The sequence below is a fragment of the Onychostruthus taczanowskii genome, unplaced genomic scaffold, assembly GCF_017590055.1.
Source record: "Onychostruthus taczanowskii isolate IOZ18803 unplaced genomic scaffold, ASM1759005v1 scaffold66, whole genome shotgun sequence".
NCBI lineage: Eukaryota > Metazoa > Chordata > Aves > Passeriformes > Passeridae > Onychostruthus > Onychostruthus taczanowskii.
The window spans coordinates 4,368,402-4,389,283 of record NW_024504344.1 but is presented as its reverse complement, the minus strand read 5'-3'; the positions used below and the strand labels follow the sequence as shown (position 1 = coordinate 4,389,283).

The window sequence follows — 20,882 nt, the reverse complement described above, 5'->3', positions numbered from 1 at the left end:
TAAAATTCCTTGCCCAGGTAATTTTTCTTTGATTTCCTCCAACCTGACACAATATTTCTTCTTATTAAGTGCCTCAGAGGTGAGTGCCATTATCCAGGTAAAGTCAGCCTTGAGGTATGGGAGGAGGAATAGCTGTTGATGGAGCTGTTGGTACAGACAGTGAACCATGATGGAGATGTTGTATGCCAAAGTCTGAGATATTTATTATTCTTCTAATTAAATCCAGCTATGCTCTGCAGATACCATTTTCTTCCTCTGATTACTGGACACAGATTTGTGTCACAGGCATCAGGCAGCACAAAGTGGGGATGGTTTCCAGCACAGCCACCTAAGCCAGCAGGGAACATCTGGATCATGAAAGTTTTAGGGAGATAAAGATCATGAAAAGTGACAGAGTTGGAAAATAAGTGTACATCCCAAATTCAGAGATGACAAGCCCCAGTCACAGCCCAAGGCTGTGATTCACAGAGATGTAGGGATTCAACCTCCTTCTCTCCACACAGCACATGGCACAGGGGCTACTCAGATCTAGAGGTTATGGAGGTACTCCAAGTGTGGGACAAAAAAAAAAAAAAAAAAAAAAAAAAAAAAAAAAAAAAAAAAAGGGGAAAAAGGGGGAAAAAAAAAAAAAAAAAAAAAAAAAAAAAAAAAAAAAAAAAAAAGGGGAAAAAGGGGTTTAATTTTTTTTTTAAAAAAAAAAAAAAAGGGGAAAAAAAAAAAAAAAAAAAAAAGAAGGAAAAAAAAAAGGAAAACAGGGAAAAAAGAAAGAAAAAACACCATATTTTTAGGAGTTATCCATAAAATTCTTTTTAATAAATTGGGGTGTATCTGCATCTGATATAAAATTCCTGTTCATTCATTAATGGCTACACTAATGAGTTTAAACTGAAAGTAAACTGAAAGAGGGTAAGTTTAGAACAGATATTAGGAAGAAATTCTTCCTTGTAGGAATGGTGAGGCCCTGGCACAGGTTGACCAGAAAAGCTGTGGTTGCCCCATCCCTGGAGGAGTTCTAGGACAGGTTGGATGGGGCTTGGAGCAAGCTGGTCTAGCAGAAACCCATGGCAGTGGATTGGAACTAGATGGTCTTTTAGGTCGCTTCCAACCCCAAACATTCCATGATTCTATGATTAACTCTTAGTAAGAAGCAACGCTTATGTGATGTCCATCAGTCACCTGAGCTCTCAAATGCTTCTCTCGATTTTCGTGGCAATTCCTACAAAATCCTTTCCCAGAAACAAGAGCTGTATTGCAAGTTAGAGAGGTCGGTTTCTTTTTTGGGAACTTGGACTGAGCTGTAAACTTTTAATGGGAATCTAGAAACAACCTAAAAGTGGAACTGATAAGATTGCTGTTCTGGGAAAACTTTCTACTCACCTTATAATTACAAAAAAAACCAAAACAAACCACAAACCAAAAAAGAGCACAATTGAAGTCAAGCAGTTCTGCCCCCTTACGGAGCATGGAGGACACTGGTATTATAATGAAAGATGAAGCCTTAAGCTTTCCAGCAAACATATAATAAATCAATGTCCTTTCCCTTGTTTTAATTTCTCACACAAGATTTATGAACCTGTATATTTAGACTGCTTATTTAGAGCTCTGGCATGCAGGCTACTCTTGGCACAATAAGAGAGCTTTCTCTGAATGGATTCTCAGAAGCTGCTTTGATTTGGCTTTATTTTAATGATTTAAATTTAAGAATCCATCACTGCTTCCAATGATCAGCTCAAAGTTACCAAGGGCACAGGCATGTTTTGTGTTAGTCTCAGTTCTGCTGCAGCATCATGTTTGAACTATATTCATGCTACGAATGGAAAAAATCTCTCCTTTCTTCACCACATCCCTGTTTCTTCACTAAATCTCAGTCCTCTGTTGGTCTTGACCCCCTCCCTACCCTCTGCTCTTTTTTCTCCTCTTCTGCAGAGAATTCCTGGGTTGCAACCAGGCGCCACCTTGGAGATGAACCAGGGGAAAACAGAGTTGAGCTCTTCAAGTCCTCCCACCAAAGAGCATCCCTCACCAAAATCAGAGTTTGACTCACCAAAATGAGAATAAATATAGATGTGTGGACAGTTTTTGAATCACTTTCGAATTTCAATCATTCCCTTTAAATTACTAAAACTCTGTGATAGTGGCTCTCAGCATTTTCTGTATCACAAATGTTCCTTGCTTACACACACCATGGATACCAGCAAGGGCTGTCCTCTCCCGTCACTATGGGAATACAAGGCAGTTATGACGGTTTTCTCCTCCACAAACCTTCTTCTCCAAACAAGGGCTGATATTCCTCATTGTTTCCAGCCCCACTGCTCAGTGGATCACTTCTTCCCATATGACACGTCCCAAACACAGGCTGTATTAATATCACCAACTGTCACTTCAGTGTGGGCTTCTGAAAAAAAAACCAATTGATGATTTCTAAATAAGACGTTAATTTATTATTTTTCCTTTTAGCATTTTCCTTTTTCGCACTCCACGTTAAAAATACATCCTGATTTTTTTTTTTTTTTTTTGAGTGCTCCATAAAACCCTTCTCAGATCTTCCCAGGATAACTGTGCTGTCACTCTCCCATTCACTCCCCCATGGCTGTGTCTGTCAGGTCACAGTGACCTGGCAGCACCCGGCTTGCAGAAGCTACAAGAGAGATAATTCCCCTCAAGAAGCCTCAGGTAACACGGCAGAGTATTCATTAACATGAGTCAAAAGTGACACTTTGATTTCTGTAACGGGGGGAAGCCTCCTCCTTGCTTTCTCACAGCTGATCCCACACAAGGAGGACTCCTTGACTGGGAAGAACTGTCAAATGCAGGGAACAGCACATTGCTCTTAACTAACCTGTGAAATACAGCTTTGATGTGGGTAAGACACTGCAGTGTAAGGAGACATACATTTAAACGATCTAAAAGAGAAAAAGAAGATTCTTTTATAAAATTCTCTGTTATTGTTACATATTGTTGAGCAAACTCTCAGAGCCTTAAAGAAATGTGTTTTCCCTTTATCATTGCAGGGATTTTTGTAATTTCAGGAGGGCAATGAGAAGATTTTATTTGGTTCCAGGTGAGACATTTAACCTTCTATTGTATTTCACTCACTCAGTAAACTCTGTAAATTATTCTTTACAAGAACCAGAGAGCAATGTCACTGCTGAGTAAGGTGTCCTGCCTGGTTCTGAACATTTCCTCGGGATACATGGTGTGAGTGAGCATGTAAATGGCTTTGTTCAAGTACAGCAAGTTGGCCTTGTACTGGGAAACTTTGTGTTCTGCTAAAACATTTACTCAGAGGAGCTGTGAAAGGACAGCTCGATAAGGGCATGTCCTTCCCTCTCGACAGAAATGTCCCCCAGTTGCAACTGCAGTCCTGTAATGTTTTGTTTCAAATCAGTAGAAATGTACAGTACAAATGAGGGGTTTTTTTCTCTTTCCTTACAAAGGCCTGGTCTGGGCATTAATGATAAAATGATGGAATGGCTTGGGTGTGGAAGGGACATTAAAGGTCATCATGGTCCAGCCCCTGAGCCCCTGACATGGGCAGGGACACCTTCCCCTATCCCAGGTTGCTCCAAGCCCCATTCAACCTGGCCTTGGACACTTCCAGGGAAAGGATAGCCCCAGATTCTCTGGGCAAACTGTGTCAGGCCCTCACCACCCTCCCAGGGAAGAATTTATTCCTTAAATTCACATCTACTCTCCTTTATTTTAAAGACATTCCCCCTTGTCCTGTTGCTCCATGCCCTTGTGAAAAATCCCTCTCAAACTTTCTTGCAGCCCCTTTAGGTACCAGATGGGGCTCCAAGATCTGCCTGGAATCTTGTCTTCTCCAGACTGAACAACTCCAACTCTCTCAGCCTGTCTCCACAGCAGAGCTGCTCCAGCCCTCATGGCCTCCTCTGGACTTGCTCCAGCAGATCCACATCCTTCTTACTGTGGACCCCAGGCCTGGATGCCGTGCTCCAGGTGTGGTCTCAGGAGAGAACAGTACAGGGACAGAATTCTCCCTTCACCTGCTGCCCACCCTGCTTTGGAAGCAGCCCAGGACAGGGTTGACTTTCTGGGCACAGGTGATGTTGAGATCTTCATCAACCAAGACATCCAAGTTGCTTTCCTCCCGAGTGGCTTTGATTCATCCTTGCTCATTTTTGGCCTGATGGTAGTGTTTAAACTAAAACAGGAAGCACTCTGGGCTCGCAAGTTTCTCCATACAGGAAAAGATTCCCCTTGAGAGCAAGACTCAGCTCATTTAACCTCAGGATTGTCTCCTTTACATAAAGGTGGGAAGAAAAACCCTTCATGCCAGGAACCAGCAGCAGACCTCAAAGTCTCATTCAAGACTCATCTAAGATGGGTTTGCACCATGCAACAGAGAACAACAAAAAGGCCCCAAGTCTGCCAGAGTTCAGGACACATGTGGACAAAGCTCTCAGGAACAGGGTGTGATTCTTGGGGTGTCCTGTGCAGGGACAGGAGCTGCACTCAATGATCCTTGTAGGTCCCTTCCAACTCAGGATATTCTTTGATTCTGTGATTCTATCAGAGACACATAATTGTCACTGCAGCATCTTCCTATTTTGGGACTGAGGGTGACACAGCTGGGCTCAGAGCATCCAGGCTTTTTTCTGGGTAATCAAAACCCATTCTGTTACAACAGCTGGTAATATCTTCCAGATTCTGCCTCATAAATCTACCTGTAAGTAAGGTCTTTTATTTCCATTATTGGCATTAGGACACTTCCGAGATGGGTCCCAGACCCTTCCATCTTAATTCTTAAGATGTCTCAGATTAAATTAATCCATGTCCAATATATAACAATTTATTCTTGCATCACTCCTGCACCATTCTTGCATAATGGCTCTGAGCATCCTGATCTGTGGGTGGCATCCCTGCCCATGGATGGGATTTGGAACTTCAGTATCACTTCCAACCCAAGCCTTTCTATGATTATATGGTTCTAAAATCACAGTTCTCCCTCTGCTTAAAGAATCCTTCTTTGTTCCTGGAGTTCACTTTTATTAAAGAATAGCCATATTCCATCTGAGCTTCCCCATCCCAAGCTGTATAAAACACAAACACTCCAAGGTTTTCCTACCTGGTGACCTCTCCATGCCACTGGTGGTTGGTCCTTCAGGACCATCTTGAAGTCACATTTGTTTGTGGGAGCCAAGGATTTTGTATCCTGTAAGAGGCCTCATTGCAGTCTCTCCAAAGGCCTCTCCTGAGAACCCCTCTGCCGAGGCAGCCCTGGGGTGTTTGCTTTAGCAGGGCTGTATCATTCTGTGTTCAGCAAACACAACGTGCCCTTTTTACTCCCTCATTTTCCACTGCTGCAGCTTCAGAGCTGATTCTCTTGTTATTAATCCCCAAACACACGACCTTACTCTTTGTCCCATTATATTTTTCAGTTCTCCATCCAATTCACCTCACTAATACTCCGATCCTCTCCTGAATTGCCTGTACCTCCCAGCTTTGTGCTGTCTACCAAAGTCATTAGTAAAGCTCTATTTTTAAGGCAGGGTCACCAATGGCAACATTAAATAAGATTAGTCTGAAGACAGAGCATTGTGCAACTCCACTAAAAACTGCCCTGCAAACTGCAAGTTCTCCACTCTTCAGAATCCCAGGTCACTTCTCTTTAGTAGTTACTTACTACATTAGTATTTTGGAAATGATCCATATTTTCTCCAGTTAATAATATCCCATGTGGCACAATATTGATATTCATTGAAGTCTAAGTGGATTATGTCTAAAGCATTTTTCTCATCCATAAGAATTGGTTATCCTTTTTAAGGAAAGATATCAGACACAAACAGCCTTTGATAAATCTGTATTTCCTCCCATCTTGATTTATTTTCACCTCCTTTGGTCGTTCCTTTTCTTTAATTATTCATTCATTTTTGTTTTCGGGAAGATTTATTCTAAAGCTTGAACACTTCTGGGTCTGGGTGGTTGCTTTTCTGCACTCATATATGGACGCTATATTTATTATTTGACACACAGATGGAGCCACCCCCAAATTCATACATTTATTAAAGAGCTTTGAGATGGAGCACTGATTTCCTGAGCCAGCTCTTTCAAACATCAAGGATGCTGATTACCCAGCTCTGTATCTCCTCCCTTCTCCCTGGCTAAATGAAACTAGTTTAGAGAGTTTTGTTTCCACTTCGGTAATAGAAATTTCCATGTCCACAGTCTTCTTCCCATTAATCATCTTGTCTTGTCTTAGCAGGTTCCACAGCAGAGTCCTTACAGAAAACAGAGCTGAAGTAGACCTTAAACTGCAGGGTCATATTTCCATTATCTTTAATGTCTGCCCTGTATTTCTTATTCCATGTGTTCTTTCTGGTTTCATGTTTAAGTGCTGAAGAATCCTTGCTTTGTGTTTTAATTTTCCTTGTAAGGATTAATCTGAATTAACTTTTAGGAAGGCTTGTGCTGTCCCTGCACTTCTGAGCTCTAAAATGCAGTTTTTCTGAGCATTTTGCTCTTTGTAAGGTCTCTGTTTAATCCCACTTCTCTATTAAGGTGACTTCAGTAGAAGCAGTTCCCCTTTTGAGGAGCCCAATAAATCTCATCTTTGCAAAACACAGGTTGCACAACACCTGTGGTGGTTTTTGTTTTTTTCTTACCTGCCAGGAAACAGATTTTGCTGAACCTTGAAATTGTTGCCCAAAGGACACACCTCCATCCTCTCCTATTATATTATCCCTTAGATTTCACTGAAGTCTTATTCCAATGTTTAAAATAGAATCATAGAATATCCTGAGTTGGAAGGGACCCATAAGGATCATCAAGTCCAGCTCCAGGCCCTGCATAGACACCCCAAGAATCCCATCCTGCTCCTGAGAGCATTGTCCACATGCTTCTTAAGCTCTGTTGGGCTTGGGGCCGTGAGCACTTATTTGGGGAACCTGTTCCAGTGCTCAACAACCCTCTGGATGAAAAAAATTTTCCTGAAATCCAGCCTAAACCTCCCCTGACCCAACTTCAGGCCACTACTTCAGGCCCTGTCCCTGGTCCCTGGTCCAAGCTGAAAAAGCCAAGTGACCTCAGCCACTTTTCACATGGCTTCACCTCCAGACCCTTCACCATCTTCATTGCCAATTAATTATTTCAGAAGCAGGAATCTCCTTGAAGACAAAAAGAAATAAATCACTGCTTTTACTTGTGAATGTATAATTTTTTTTATTTTTCCTGAAATAAGTTACCATTTCACCACACAAGATTTCCTAATTACTGAAGTTTCCATAATCACACGGGGCTATGGTGCCATTCAGAGTTCAGGTTTCATGTCACTCTCACTTGGCCCAGCTCCAGGCTGCTGCTGGAAGTGATTCCTGCCCTTTCTGTTGCCCTCACCTACAGAACTGCTCAGCCAAACATGGGAAGGCAGAGGAATGTGCAGCCAGGGCCAGCTGGGAAATGGAAGGAGCAGGACCAGCTGCACTTATAGTGGCTGCCCACACTGAGATCAGAGTGTAACACAGATCAGAACACAAAGTCAGGGGCATTTAAAACACTTCCAGGCACATGGTGGGAGCCTTGGTGTCCTGTGCAGGGCCAGGAACTGGACTCAATGTTCCTTTCAGCTCAGGGTCCTTTCATCTCAGGATATTCTATGATTCTATGATATTCTATACTCCCAATAAACATATTAAGTTGCCCACATTTAATTCTGTTGTGTTTGAAATTATATCACTTTAAGATTAAGAGATCTGGCTCATCCAAGCACCAATTCATTAATATCTTAAGCTAGTGGACTATGAAAAACATTTTCCAAAGTTAATCATTCTCCTTCTTTGCATTTATCATGCTGATGAATGCAGGTATCCTCTCTCCATTTCTCTAGCCTAGCACTGTATTATCTCAATGGCCTGCAGGTGTGTAGATTTGTATCTCATTTTATCAAATCTATCTGAGAAAAATAAAAAGAATACACTAACTCATTAAAATTAGAGTGCCGGCCTCACTCTGATTTCACATTCTTTAATCAGGCTGATCAATAGACTTCAGCTCCAATCTCCAAACAGATAAATAACCAAGTAAAACAATTTCCAAAAAAAGTTTTATTCTGATGATATGCAAGTAAATGAAAACACTAATTTCGATTCTATATAAAGCCTTCAGGATACATTATTCAAAAGCACTTTGTGAACTGACATAGGAAATTGATCCAGGGATTATTGACTCAGTAGAAGTTCCTCCATTGACTTCACATTAACTCTGGACCAGGATTGGAATGCAGCTGATCCAAGACTGAGGTGAACCAATTCTGATGCAGGGTGGAGGTGCTACCCAACAGCATGAAAGCAATTGCTCCGTAAAATTTTGGGGCGTGTTGTGTTAACGATTTATGTCATGATTTGAATTCTTGGTGAAATTTAAGTGGGCAGAATAAAACTCTTCAGCTTGTCACTCAGCCTAAGACTAAGACTAAAATGTCCTTTCTCAACTATCCTCATCTGTTCTACTGACTGCTAGTGATTATGGAATAATTTGGGTTGGAAGGGCCCTTAAATATCCTCCAGCTCCAACCCCCTGCCGTGGGCAGGGTATCTTCCACTAGACCTGGCTACTAAATCCCCATCCAGACTGGCCTTCCAGGGATGGCACAGCCACAGCTTCTCTGGGCACCCTGTTCCAGGGCCTCAAAACCCTCCCAGAGAAGAATTTCTTCCAAATATCCCATCTAACCCTGCCCTCTGACAGTGGGAAGCCATTTCCCTTTGTCCTGGCCCTCCATGCCATGTTCATACCAGCCCTTTTGTAGCCCCCTTTAGTGCTGAAGGGTGCTCTAAGCTCACCCCAGAGGGTGGGGGAAAGGGATTTTTAGGATTTGGGGTTTTTTTCTCATTATCACACTCTGATTTAATTGGTAATAAATTAAATTATTTTTTGCCAAGTTGAGTCTGTTTTGCCCATGATGGCATTTGGTGAGTGGATTTTCCCTGACCTTATCTCACAGCATGAGTCATTGTATTATCTCTCCCCTGTCCAGTTAAAGAAGGAGAGTGACACAGGGACTTTGGTGTCCACCCAGGGTCAACAGAGTGCTCCAGGCGGGGTCTCACCAGAGCAGAGAGGAAGAACCACCTCCCTCGACCAGCTGGCCATTCTGCTTTAGACAGAGGGAACTTTAATTTGGGATCCAGGGATTCCCTATAATGCAGCATCCTGGCCACAAACTGCAACATCTGTTCAGCTTTGAAGCAGAGAAAGCTTTACCTTGTGAATGCCTCTTCTGCACCATCCAGCCTCTTCCTTGCAGGTCTGCCATCAATGACAGCTTTGAAATGGCTGAATAACCAGGATGTTTTAAGGAAGTAAATGTACTGAAGGAGGGAAGAGGCACTAAAGATGCCCAGAGATCACAGCACAGACCCAGGTGTAATGTGCCAGTCTCAGTGCTGCTCTGTGTCCTCTCCAGTCAGAAGCACTTCACAGACCTGTGCTCAGCTCTCCCACTCACATAACACAAAGAACAAAGCTGTGCTAATGAGAGCAGGGTTTATTTGCTCTTAGCATTTATTTCCTTTTAGAAAAAGGATGCTCAAGCTGAAAAGAATCAGTGATAAAACCTCTCCTCTGAAACATACAGATGTAGCTCACTACAATAGTTAGTAAAAGCTCATTTTTAAGAAGAAAGGCAAAGTAATTTTCCAATCCCTGGGCAATCTATTTGAGAGCAGGGATGAGGCTCAACAACCTAACAAAGGCCATCCACTGAGGGAGGTAACCTCTATTATTTCATCAGACACCCTCTAGGAAAAAGCTCTTCCATATGAGGATTAGGGAAATTCAAGCAAATTCCCTCGTCTTCATCATGTCAGACATGAGTGTTTTGTTTAACCTCTGCAGTACATTTTTTACACACTTTTGATGCTCTCCCCCAAGAGGTTGCCTAGGATCAACTCTTTCATGAGCTGCAATGTCATGTTGCTTTTTTGGCCGTTCCTTCATTGGCTTTATGGAGCTTTAGGGCCCTTTTTCCACACAAAAGCACAGCTTTGCCTAGCAGGATAGAAAGCAGCTTTAACCCAGCTGCATGATTAGCACATTTTTCTAGGACATGGGAATGGTGGATTGGAAACTTCCCAACCTGTGAGACTTGAGTCCAAACCACCCACTTCCTATGCAACAAAGATAATCTCTATTACACTGCAAAAAGGACAGATTTTGCATTACCAGACAGTCAGGACTGTGTCATTGGTGATCACGACATGCATCCAGAACAGGTTTTTGAGATGAGCTTTCCTGGGGTGTTGGAGAAGAGAACCACAGTCCTGAATCTCATGAAGTTCTGGGAAGGAACTGCTCAGTGCTGCAGAGAGCAGCACCTCTGGATATGCACTGCAGAAAATTTTAAAAAAATTTTAGATATCCAATATTTAATATTTTCCATCCCTGGGCTCCCTATCCCTGGGGATGTGTAAGATCAGGCTAGATGGGGCTCTGAGTAATCTGGTTTAGTGGAAGGTGACCCTGCCCATAGAAATGAGATGATCCTTAAGGTGTCTGTAGAAGCCAAGAAGATAAGGGGGGGCTGATGTTTATCCCTCAAACACCAATAGCTGCATAGCAGTGGAGCCAGCCAAGGAATTTTGTGGCTGGAAGAAGGGGCTATATGGAGGTAGGGCAGCACTTCTGGGGACAAACATCCTTGTTCTGGGTTCTGGAGATCAGCATAACTCAGCAAAGCCTAAGCACAGGAATGAGGCTGAGAATTGGTGTAAGGAGGGCCAAGACCATCCAAGATCCCAGAAGCCTCTGCCCCGTTTCCAGACAGGTCTAGAAGAACAGGCTGTTGATTTGCATAGAAAGTAAGAAATTTATCTCTAATATAGGGAAAATTTATCTATAAAAATGTACCCTCATGAAGCCTCTGTGCATGGCCACCCCATAGCTGGATCAGCACTGAAGACAGGCTGGTTCCTTCCTTCCTTCCTTCCTTCCTTCCTTCCTTCCTTCCTCCCTCCCCCACTCCCTCCCTCCCTCCCCCTCGTTTAATCCATCTCTCCCTCTCCCTTTCCACTCTACCCATTTATCCAGAACCCACTGCCAGTGCTTACACAGGAGGTCAGGGAATAACTTATATCAATTTCCACAACAAGTTTGCAATTTACCTGTAAAACTTTGTAAACTTTGTCTGACTATTGTTGTCCTTTTACCCAGGAGCATTTACAAGCACTGAGCGCTCCCTTTCCCTTAAGGATGAGATGTCACAATTCCTTCCAAATTTAAACATACAATTCTAATAGGAAAAGCATTAACATTTATGGACACAGGTAGCTAAAAAAACCCTAAGAAATCTTTTCTCAGACAGTTTTGCAGAGTAACCATCCCAACCTTCTTCATGAAACAGGCCCTAATTGCTAAAATTTCTTAATTTGGATCTCATTTCCAGTACTAGAAAGCAACCAAAGATCCAATCAGTATTGGCAACTCTACTACAATCACCTTGTTAGCCAAAGTGCTTCGAGTGGGTCTGGGTGATATCTTGTTGTCTGATTTCTTGCTCGCACTATTGCTATATGCAGTCATGACACTGAGAAATTTTAGGAGGAATTTTAGCAACATAAATAAGGGCACAGGAAAGCATATTTTCCTGATCACAGACTATCTGCCAGCCATTCAGATGGGAGGGGAGGAGCTGATTTAGGCTGCTAAATTTAATTAAAGCATATGTTCTTGGGCTCTGCAGGGGGATATCCTCAAATCTCCCTTACCTTGTCTCCTTTACAGGTCGTTACAAAGTTTAAATTACATTGAAAGGTTTTTGTTTCACTACAATGTTTTTTCTCTATTTCCTCCAGAGAAATCATACAGAAACCCCTTGCAATTAAGATATTAAGACCATTTGCAAGAGGACAGCAAAATTAAGATGCTTGGAGGATTAATCAGGAAAAAAGTTATCACTTATAAAAGGTATTAAGAAATATAAGATGATGCTAATTATAGTTAGAAGACATAAAAGTAGATGGAAGATTAGAAGAGACACACGATGAGCAACGTGGGTCACAGCCCAAATGAGCACCAATGACACAGGTAAGGCCAGCCCTGTGTGTGAAAACAAAAATTAGAAACCAAAAGGAAGGTGATGTTCTATGAAGTGCTTCCTTATCTCTTGCAGGTCCAGAGAGACTGGTGGAGAGGCAGAGTATGAATGTAAGACAATTTCAGGCTCAAATGACATGTGCAGAGTGTCAAAATCCAGCACAGGAAAGACAGAGTTCACCTGAGGCAAGGTCGCTTAAAATCAGGGAGGCTGGAAGGGAGCTTTTAGAGTGGGGAGTGAGGGAAGTCAAACCAGAGCATACGGCTTGGGATGACATTTCTAAAGATGAAGACACAAATGTAGGTGCCTCTCAATGAAGAATAGGTCATGGGAAGTAAGCATCAAACAGAAAATGGAAAACAAAACGTTTGACATTTGAAAAGGTTGTCGAGACAGGAGCTAACGTGGCAGTAGGTGTTTTACTATGTAAATGTTGGAAACCTCACAAATGCAGGTGATGGAACTGGCCTTTCTGAGCCTGAATGAGGAGATGGAAATACATGGATCAAAAACTTGGTGGAGGGAAAACAATCAAAGGGACACTGTATCAAATAAGCCAGATGTTAGCAGGAGAGAGGAGAACAGATCAACAAGAACCTCTGTGAACTGAAACTCCAGGCCAAGATGGAACAATGCACCTTTGGGCCAACAGACTTTCCTACACACATGTACAGTGGTACTGACTGATGTCAAAAAACCAAATACGTAGGAATGGCAGGAAGGGGAATCAGAAAATCATAGAATGGGTGGGGTTGTGAGGGACATTAAAGATCATCTCATTCAATCCCTTTGCCATGGGCAGGGACTATCTTCTACTTTCCCAGGTTGCTCCAAGCCACGTCCAACCTGGCCTTCAACACTTCCAGGGATGGAGCAGCCACAACTTCTCTGGGAAACCTTCATGACCTTCACCACCTTCATGAGAAGAATTTCTTCCAAAAATCCAGTCTAAATGTCTCATCTTTTAGTTAAAAAGATTTTATCACAATAGGCTCTGGTAAAAAGTCTTTCTCATGAGCTCCTTTAGGTACTGGAAAGGGCTCTAAGGTCTCAACAGGGGTTTCTTTGCTCAGTTGGGCTGAACAATCCCAACTCTCTCAACAGCAGAGACGGTCCAGTTCTCTGGGAATCTTCATCTCCTCCTCTAGACTCGTTCCAACAGGTCCACATCCTTCTTATCTCACGGTCCCTCCCAAGAGCTGGAAACAGAAGTCCAGGCAGGATCTCACCAGAGTGGGGTAGAGGGGCAGAATCCCATCTGTTGACACTCCAATCACACTTCTGCTGCAGCCCAGGACATGGCCTCTCACCCACCAGCATTCTGAGTGATTTCAGGTCCCTCCATGGAGACTGAGCAAAGATCACATCTGAGTCTGAAGCTGCAGCTGGTGACTGATCCCAGAAGAAAATATGCAACCTCTGCGTTGCTATAAAAATCTAGTTCAAAATCTCATCATTAAGTCAGCATCCTGCAGCAAAATCCACAATGTACCTTGCATCCACATCCCAATGGGAGCAAATGGGCCAAGCATCCACCAAAGCTCTGTCCAAATCCAGCAGCAGGACTGGGTAGAAAAAAGTTCTTAAAGAAAAGTCAAAAAAGGGAAGTTAAAGGAATTATATCCTTACAGGTATTGACAGTACCATCAGGGTGTTGAGTAGGAAACAAGCCACTGGTGTGCTGCCGGTTTGCTCTTGGAGAACAAATCGAGTGAGTGTGGTTTAACAGGAGGATTAAACTGATATTAGAAATAAGAAAGAAATATAGAAGAAACAGGGGTAATAAACATCCCAGACCTGCTTTGAGAGTATGCCTGAAAAAAAAAAAAAAAGTTTGGATTAAAAGGACAAAATAACCACAGACAAAACAGAAGGGCTGGATATATTTACCCAAGAGTTTTAGAGCAAATAAAAAATTAAATATCTGAATTATTAACAACAATATGCAATGTTTCACTTAAAGTGTCCCTGGTATGTGAAGACTGGAGAGGATCCAGGACAGATCCAGGGAACTGCAAACTTATAAACCTGACATGTGAACCAAAAAAAATTATCTGAAACTTTGATGAAAGAAGGTAAAAAGGTTTCACTTCTGGTTAATTGCATCTTAAAGAATTCTTGGTTTTTTTAATGGATTAACAGGATGCCAACAACCCAAAAAATGAAATTATTTTTAAAAAGTTTTAACAAAAGGTATTTAAAGGAAATAAGTAGCCTTGGGATAAGATCATCCTCTTATCTGGCCTTGAGTGATATAAATAATCTTTTAAAGGCAGGATGCAAAGGGTGGGAGCAACAATTTGGTTTGTTTTGGTGCAAGGACTCGTGTCTTTAAATGAAGCTAATGGGAATTAAAATAAAACAAAGAACATTCTTCATGGAGCAGGTGTCAGTCATGAAAAGTATAAATGGACATTTTTATAGGCTAAAATCTGTGTGGGAGCTGGAGGAAGGAATCAGCAAGGATCACAGCAGGGCCAGGAAATCTCGGAACTGAAAGTAGCTGGAGATTGGCAGAGTGGTCATAAGAATCATCCTCTGCTATTCCAGCACCCACTTTTGGTGAGGGGAGAAGATGGATCAAATGTACATGGGTCTAAAACAACACTGATTTTTTAAAGAAGTGTATATTTTAAAACAGAATGTGTTTGGATTTCTTATGGGCTTAATCTATCCAACCCATCCCACTGAAGGGGGAATTGATTGTCCAACAGAATAGATTGCCCTACAGAATAAAGAGGCTTCAGGAGACTGTTTGGTCCATCCCAAATCATCTCAACCATCACAGAAAAATCGATAATTTGTGATTCATTCTGGTTTTGAAAACTTCCAGCAGCCAAAATTCCAGGCCTTCCCAGGCAGTTTGTAAAGTGCTTTACAAACCCTAATACCAGATAGTAGCTTATCATATCTAAATTAAATCTTCTCCCACCCATCCAAGTCAGTTTAAGCCAATGACTTCTTGACCTATCCTCAGTGGGCATGGAGAACAGTTTTTCTGTTTCTTTTCACAGTAAGGCTTCATATATTAGAGAAGTTATTTCCATTTCCCCAGATCTTCAATTTTCTAGATTCACCAAGCTCATCTCTTTCAATCTTTGTAATTACATTGTCTAGATCTTGGTTCTTTCTTGCTGTTGTTCTTTGTTCTTTTCTCTCACTGTCTTATAGCGTGGACAGAAACTTCAACATAAGTTCTGGTCAGTCCTTATAAACACTGAAAAAAACACTTCTGCTTTTGGCACTGAATCCCCAAAACTTTGTTTTTGTCTTTGGGCATTTTTAAAATTTTCTTTAGGAAAGGGAAGATTTTCTCACACATCTCAGACCAGTGTTACTATTTAAAAATGATTCTGCAGTGGCATTTGCAGTTTGAACAGAGTTATAATCTGTTGTGAGAGATGTATAAAATCATAAAATCACAGACTCATTAAGGTTGGAAAAGACCTCCAAGATCAAGTCCAAGAATGGAGCCAGTATTGCCAAGTCCATCACTAAACCATGTCCTTAAGTGCCCCATTATATAGCAAAAATGCGTAGAAAACCCTTTACCTTTGAAAATGTGTAATTTGAGGGGAAAAAAAAAACTATTAATGAGATGATAACAGAGGCAGAAAGAACAATTCTTGTCTAATGAGTGGTAGTAACTGCATCTTTAATTACAGTAACCAAATAGAGACTTGATTCTGGTAAAGGAAATTCAGCCATAAAAACAGATTATGAATTAAACCAGAATTAGACATTTTAAAACCAGATGTTTTTCTTAGTTTCTGAGTTTTTTTCCCATGTTTTTATTTTCCTATAGACCCACTTATATTTCAGGTGTTCCTTTTTCATTATTTCACAACTGCAGTATAAAAAGGAGGTTTTCAGTTATGCTCTGGATACTTTGATGCCTTTAGATGCCCCAGAATGGTTTGGGTTGGAAGAGACCTTAAGATTATCCCATTCCACCCCCTCTACCATGGGCAGGAACACGTTCCACTAAACCAGGTTGCTCAAAGCCACATCCAACCCGGCCTTGGGGAAGAATTGTCATAGGGAAGGAGGAAGTGCTGATATTTTCAGAGCTGAAATCTCCCTCCATTCATTCTTTGCAGTGATTTCCTTGCATCTTTCATACCTGCAGCTTCTGGGCCACGGCTCCCCTGCGCCCTCCAATTTTTCCTCCTGATTATCCAGGTGCAGCACTGCTGAACCGAGCGAAAGATCACCGGTGTTTTGTCACGGAGTTAAGTGGAGTGAGGGATTTGTTCCGACCTCTGAGTTTTCCTCGCCACCAGCCCGGTTTAGCCCCGTTCCCTCACCGTTGTGTTACATCTGTTGCTCTCAGCATGGGCTCCTTTAGCTCTGTCAACATCACTTTCAATTGCCACTTGTCATCCCTGCTCCGAGCTCGATTTAACATCTCCAGCTTCCATAAGCAAAACTGATCACCGGGATTACTGAGAGTATTGGACACGCTTTATTGATGAGGTGATTGACTTATCACTGCCTCGGAGACAAAGTTTTTTACATTGGCTTGTGGCTTTTATTTTCCTAATTCAGATGCAGTCAGATGTCTCCAGAAAAGGAAGGGTCAGATGTAGCAACACTCAGATAAATCCAAGTGAAATGCCACTAAAATCCACAGCCATTGCAGCTATAACCAGATGTAACTGATGCAGGAGTACAAAAAGTATTGAAAATAATTTCTTTATGGCTTGTGATTCTTCCTTGTGACGTACCAGACCTGCCAGGTGGTCATAGCTTGGGACATGTATTGCTGCCACTGCAGTACTTGATGAAAACATCTGTTTTATGCCCGATTTTGCTCAGTCCTGGAATTCAAGGCTCTCTTGGACTTTAAATAGACTGAAATAAGGTTGTTCAGGGATTAGCTGGCTTTTTCCAGACTCCTTTTATTGTTGCTATAATATCTTTTTTATTAAATTGCTCACAGGTAGCAACATACGGATGTGCTGTGATAAGCTCTCTGAGCTGCGCTGTTTTCAGGGAGTCTTAGGTCACTGGATGAATGTCTGGAAATAGGAAATAAGAGTCAGCCTTGGTTTTGTGAAGCATTCAGGCCAACGTGTGATTGTTGTTGTGCTCCTTGCAGTTGACTGGCTTGGTGTGTAAGGCATTTTATAAAAGAAAAAAGTGCTTTTCCAAGTGTGTGGTTGGCCAATTAATTCAGCATTGAAAAGTTGAGTGCTGCTAAAAAAAACAGCATTATTTTTTCCAGCAGTCTTCAGGAATGTTACAAGTCCAGCCTAATAATTGAAAAAAAGCAGGAGAAAAAAAAATAAAAGAAAGCAGGAATATGGGAAGAAAAGGGGAGAATACTTTCTTATTTAAATCTGAAAAGAAACTGGACCAGAAAAAGAAAGGAACTTCTGAAAAGAAATTTTGTGGGGTTTGGTTTGGGTTTTTATTTGTTTGCTTTGTTTGGTTGGCTTTTGTTGTTGTTTTGGGGGATTTTGTTGGTTTTGTTTATTTGTTTTTTTAAGTGGATACTCCTTAAACACATATGTAAAACTACCCTAAATAAATAATTCCTAGAACATTTTAAAATCTGGAGAAATTTATTTGTACATACTCTGGACAAATATCGAGGCTTTCTCCTCCATATGATTGCAATGGTAAGTTGTTCTTTTTTCTTCCCTGATGGTTTTGCTGCCATGTTTACATCTGTGTCCTAATGGGATAAATTAGGCACTCACTGACACTTTCTTGTGACATATTTTTTATTTACCTCACTCTTCCTGATTTTATCAACATTTCCAGTCAATCCAATACAGGAGAGAAATAAATAGCACCTTAGACTATATACCTGGTGTTAAGAACATAATCCAAATTATAACCTAAACCCCACACTTTATTTAATGCAAGTCATTTGTCTGGGTTCTCCTGCTTTGTAGAGAAGTCCTGTAGTATAGGAAAGAAACCCCAGTGAGTTATTTGTAAGGATGTAATAGGGTGTAATACAAATCATTACAGGGAAGACAAATGCACACAGCTTAGGGAAAAAGTAACCAAGAGGACAATTGGATTACCTTTCCATAAATACTTCAATAGCCCAGCTATTAAGAGGCTATGATTTAAGATGATTCACAGAAGAAACCTGTGAGCCAAAAGGAAACTCCTTCCAAGGAGCGGAAGAAATTCCCTAAAGACACAGCCAGCCTAAGCGGGTAATCATCCCAGCAGGGATGAAAGCATCACAGATGAGTTTACTTAAATTCCACTAGAGATCCTCCATTTCATTTTCACAGAGGAATAGGGGCAGTTTTCCAAAGCAGAAATCCACTGACAACTTCACCCCCAAGTCATGTTTCCCCAATCCCTCCAGATTCAGGGTCTGACCTCCAGGAGTTTTGTTCATCTGGAAAGAAATCACTGCTTCCACCTTGGAAAACGCCACACAGCATCTGGTAAATGGGCAACTTCCTCCCACTCAAAGATGAGGAACATGAAGATTAAGCTGTTTTAATAAAATTTTGGCCCCTGGAGCTTTGGTTCCCATACAGCTGACTGTATATTTTTCAGATTTATAGATGTTATCACTGTGGGATGGAACAAAGCTGTTAATTACATGGGTTTTTTCCCCTTAATTTAGAGAAAGCAACATCTTAATGACGCACAACGCCTTGCTTATGTAAAAGACCTGACTTCCACACCATGCCAAAAACCCACCCTCGGTCTTTCTAAAAGCTGTTACAGATCAATAAGCAGCTGTTAATAACAAGGACCAGCCCTGCTGCACACAATGAGAAGGTTTGCAACAGCTCAAATTCCTCAGAAGAAAAATGTCCCAAGAGAATGTGCAGCATTATTATTGTATGAATAACGCACGTATTGATTAAGCAGTATTTCTCCAGCTCCAAAATGCAAAACCAGCAAGATGCAGCCTGCAGACCAAAGCAGTCGTATGAGATTTATCCCACTGTAATTTTTATGATTGCTGTCCCTTGGAATACTTGTGCTGTTTTATATTGGCACGTGTTTATATATTTCTTTTCTTATTTACTTTCATGAGGCTCACGCTGGAGGCAAATATGATTTGTACTGAAAATTACTGCAAAATTTTCACAGCAGTTTTTGAAATGTAATCTATGCTTCGTGCAGGATTAACTCATTCTTCCTTCCCTCTCAACAAAAAACCCACCCAGCAAGACACAGGGCGTTGCACATGTAGCTGTACTCAGAGGATTTTGCAGATGACAAGCAGACAGCTGTACTTCGTTATCAGTATATTTTTATGTCCCTTCTCCTAAGGGATTTTCCTCAGAGTCCACAGAAATAAATGATTATCAATGCAGCAAAAGATGGAGGAAACAGCTCGGTGCTGTAAAACCCTGAAGTTTATGGAGGCTCAGGTGGCCCCTCAGCCCTTTTAAAGCTTTTTTTAGCAGGGCTACTGGTGCAGAACTCCATTTCTGAACAGGCAGCTGGCTTGTCAGTCCCTTGTTAAAATGAATTGTTGGTTAAAGGCTCTATCAAGAAAATCCTCTTTATAACTCCTTTTGCAAGCCAGGCACCACGTAAAGCTGCTGTCGCTTGGCAAATAAAAAGCAAACTCCTCGTAGGTACAGTTGTACTCCAGACTGCTCTATCAAAGCACTTCATCTGGGTGAACCTCCAGTCCTGGGCTGCAATTTGTGGTGTTTTGGAGAGAATTAGCAGCTTTAGTAGCAGAGAGTTGGTGGGGTTTGCTCATTTATTTCTGTGAGCAGTGCCCTGGGCACTGTGAGGCTACGAAGGAGGGCATAGACCTGTCAGGGAACCACGGAATCATTAAGGCTGGAAAAGACCTGAAGGATCACTGGGTCCAACCATTCACCCAGTACTGCCAAATTCGCCACTAAACCCTGTCCCCAAGCGCCGCGTCTACACTTTATTTTGCCATTTCCAGGGAAAGGTGAATCCACTACTTGCCCTTTAGAATGCTTGGCCAGCCTTCCAGTGAATAATTTTTCTTAATATCCAACTTGAATCTCCCCTGGTGCAACTTGAGGTGGTTTCTTTTTACGCAAGCGTTATTTGGGAGAAGAAACCGACCCCCCTCCTGTCAGGGAGCTGTAGAGTGATGAGGAGCCCACTGCGACCCCTCTCTACGTAATAATAAGAACGCCCAGCCGTTCCTGAGGAGGGTGAAGGTGAGGAGGGCACCGAGGATGCCAAGGATGTGGAACAGGGAACACCGCCCGCAGCAGCGGCAGGCTCAGAGCGACTCCTGAGGGGCGGCCCCGGGCCGCGCCCTGAAGAGGGAGGTGCTCAGAGGTGGGCGGGGCCCCCTCGGGCCGTCCCCTTCGCCGATTGGTTGAAGGGTGAAGGGGACGGGACGCCGTGTCGCGGTGCACTCTGGGAGTTGTAGTGCAAAGAGAGGAGCGAAGCGTGCTATATCAACGGGGTGAGGACTACAACGATGGGGGGAGGGAGTGACACGTGGTCGGGGTGGGCGGGGCCACGGCGCTCACGTGATGTTTGGGTGCCGGCGGTGACGGGCGCGCGGCGGCAGGTGAGGGGCGCGCGGTGGTCGTGCCGTGGGGACAGGGCGGTGACACGGGCTGGGAACGGGGGCACAGCGGTGACACCGGGGCTGTGTGACACGGGAACCGGGCTGGGCTGGCACTGGGGGTTTGTGTGACACGGGGACAGGCGTGTGTGCGTGTGTGACATGCGGACAGGGATGGCCTGGCACTGCGTGTGTGGGTGTGCGACATAAGGACAGCGTTGGCCTGGCACAGGTGGGGTGGGGCGGGTGTGTACAAGGAGATAGGGCAGGCCTGGCACTTTGCGTGTGTGTGACATCGGGGCAGGCTGGCCTGGGTGTGTGCGACACGGG

The 20,882-nt window shown here is 42.7% G+C and overlaps 1 protein-coding gene across 1 annotated transcript in view; it reads left to right on the top strand.

The window, feature by feature from the left end:
* Positions 1 to 20,494: 20,494 nt before the first annotated feature.
* The window catches only part of TSNARE1 (t-SNARE domain containing 1), a 453,856-nt gene continuing 453,468 nt past the window's right edge, over positions 20,495 to 20,882 (top strand). Inside the window, exon 1 of the mRNA XM_041420840.1 lies at positions 20,495 to 20,555. The gene's annotated coding sequence lies outside the window, so the exon portion shown is untranslated. The remainder of the gene's footprint in view (positions 20,556 to 20,882) is intronic.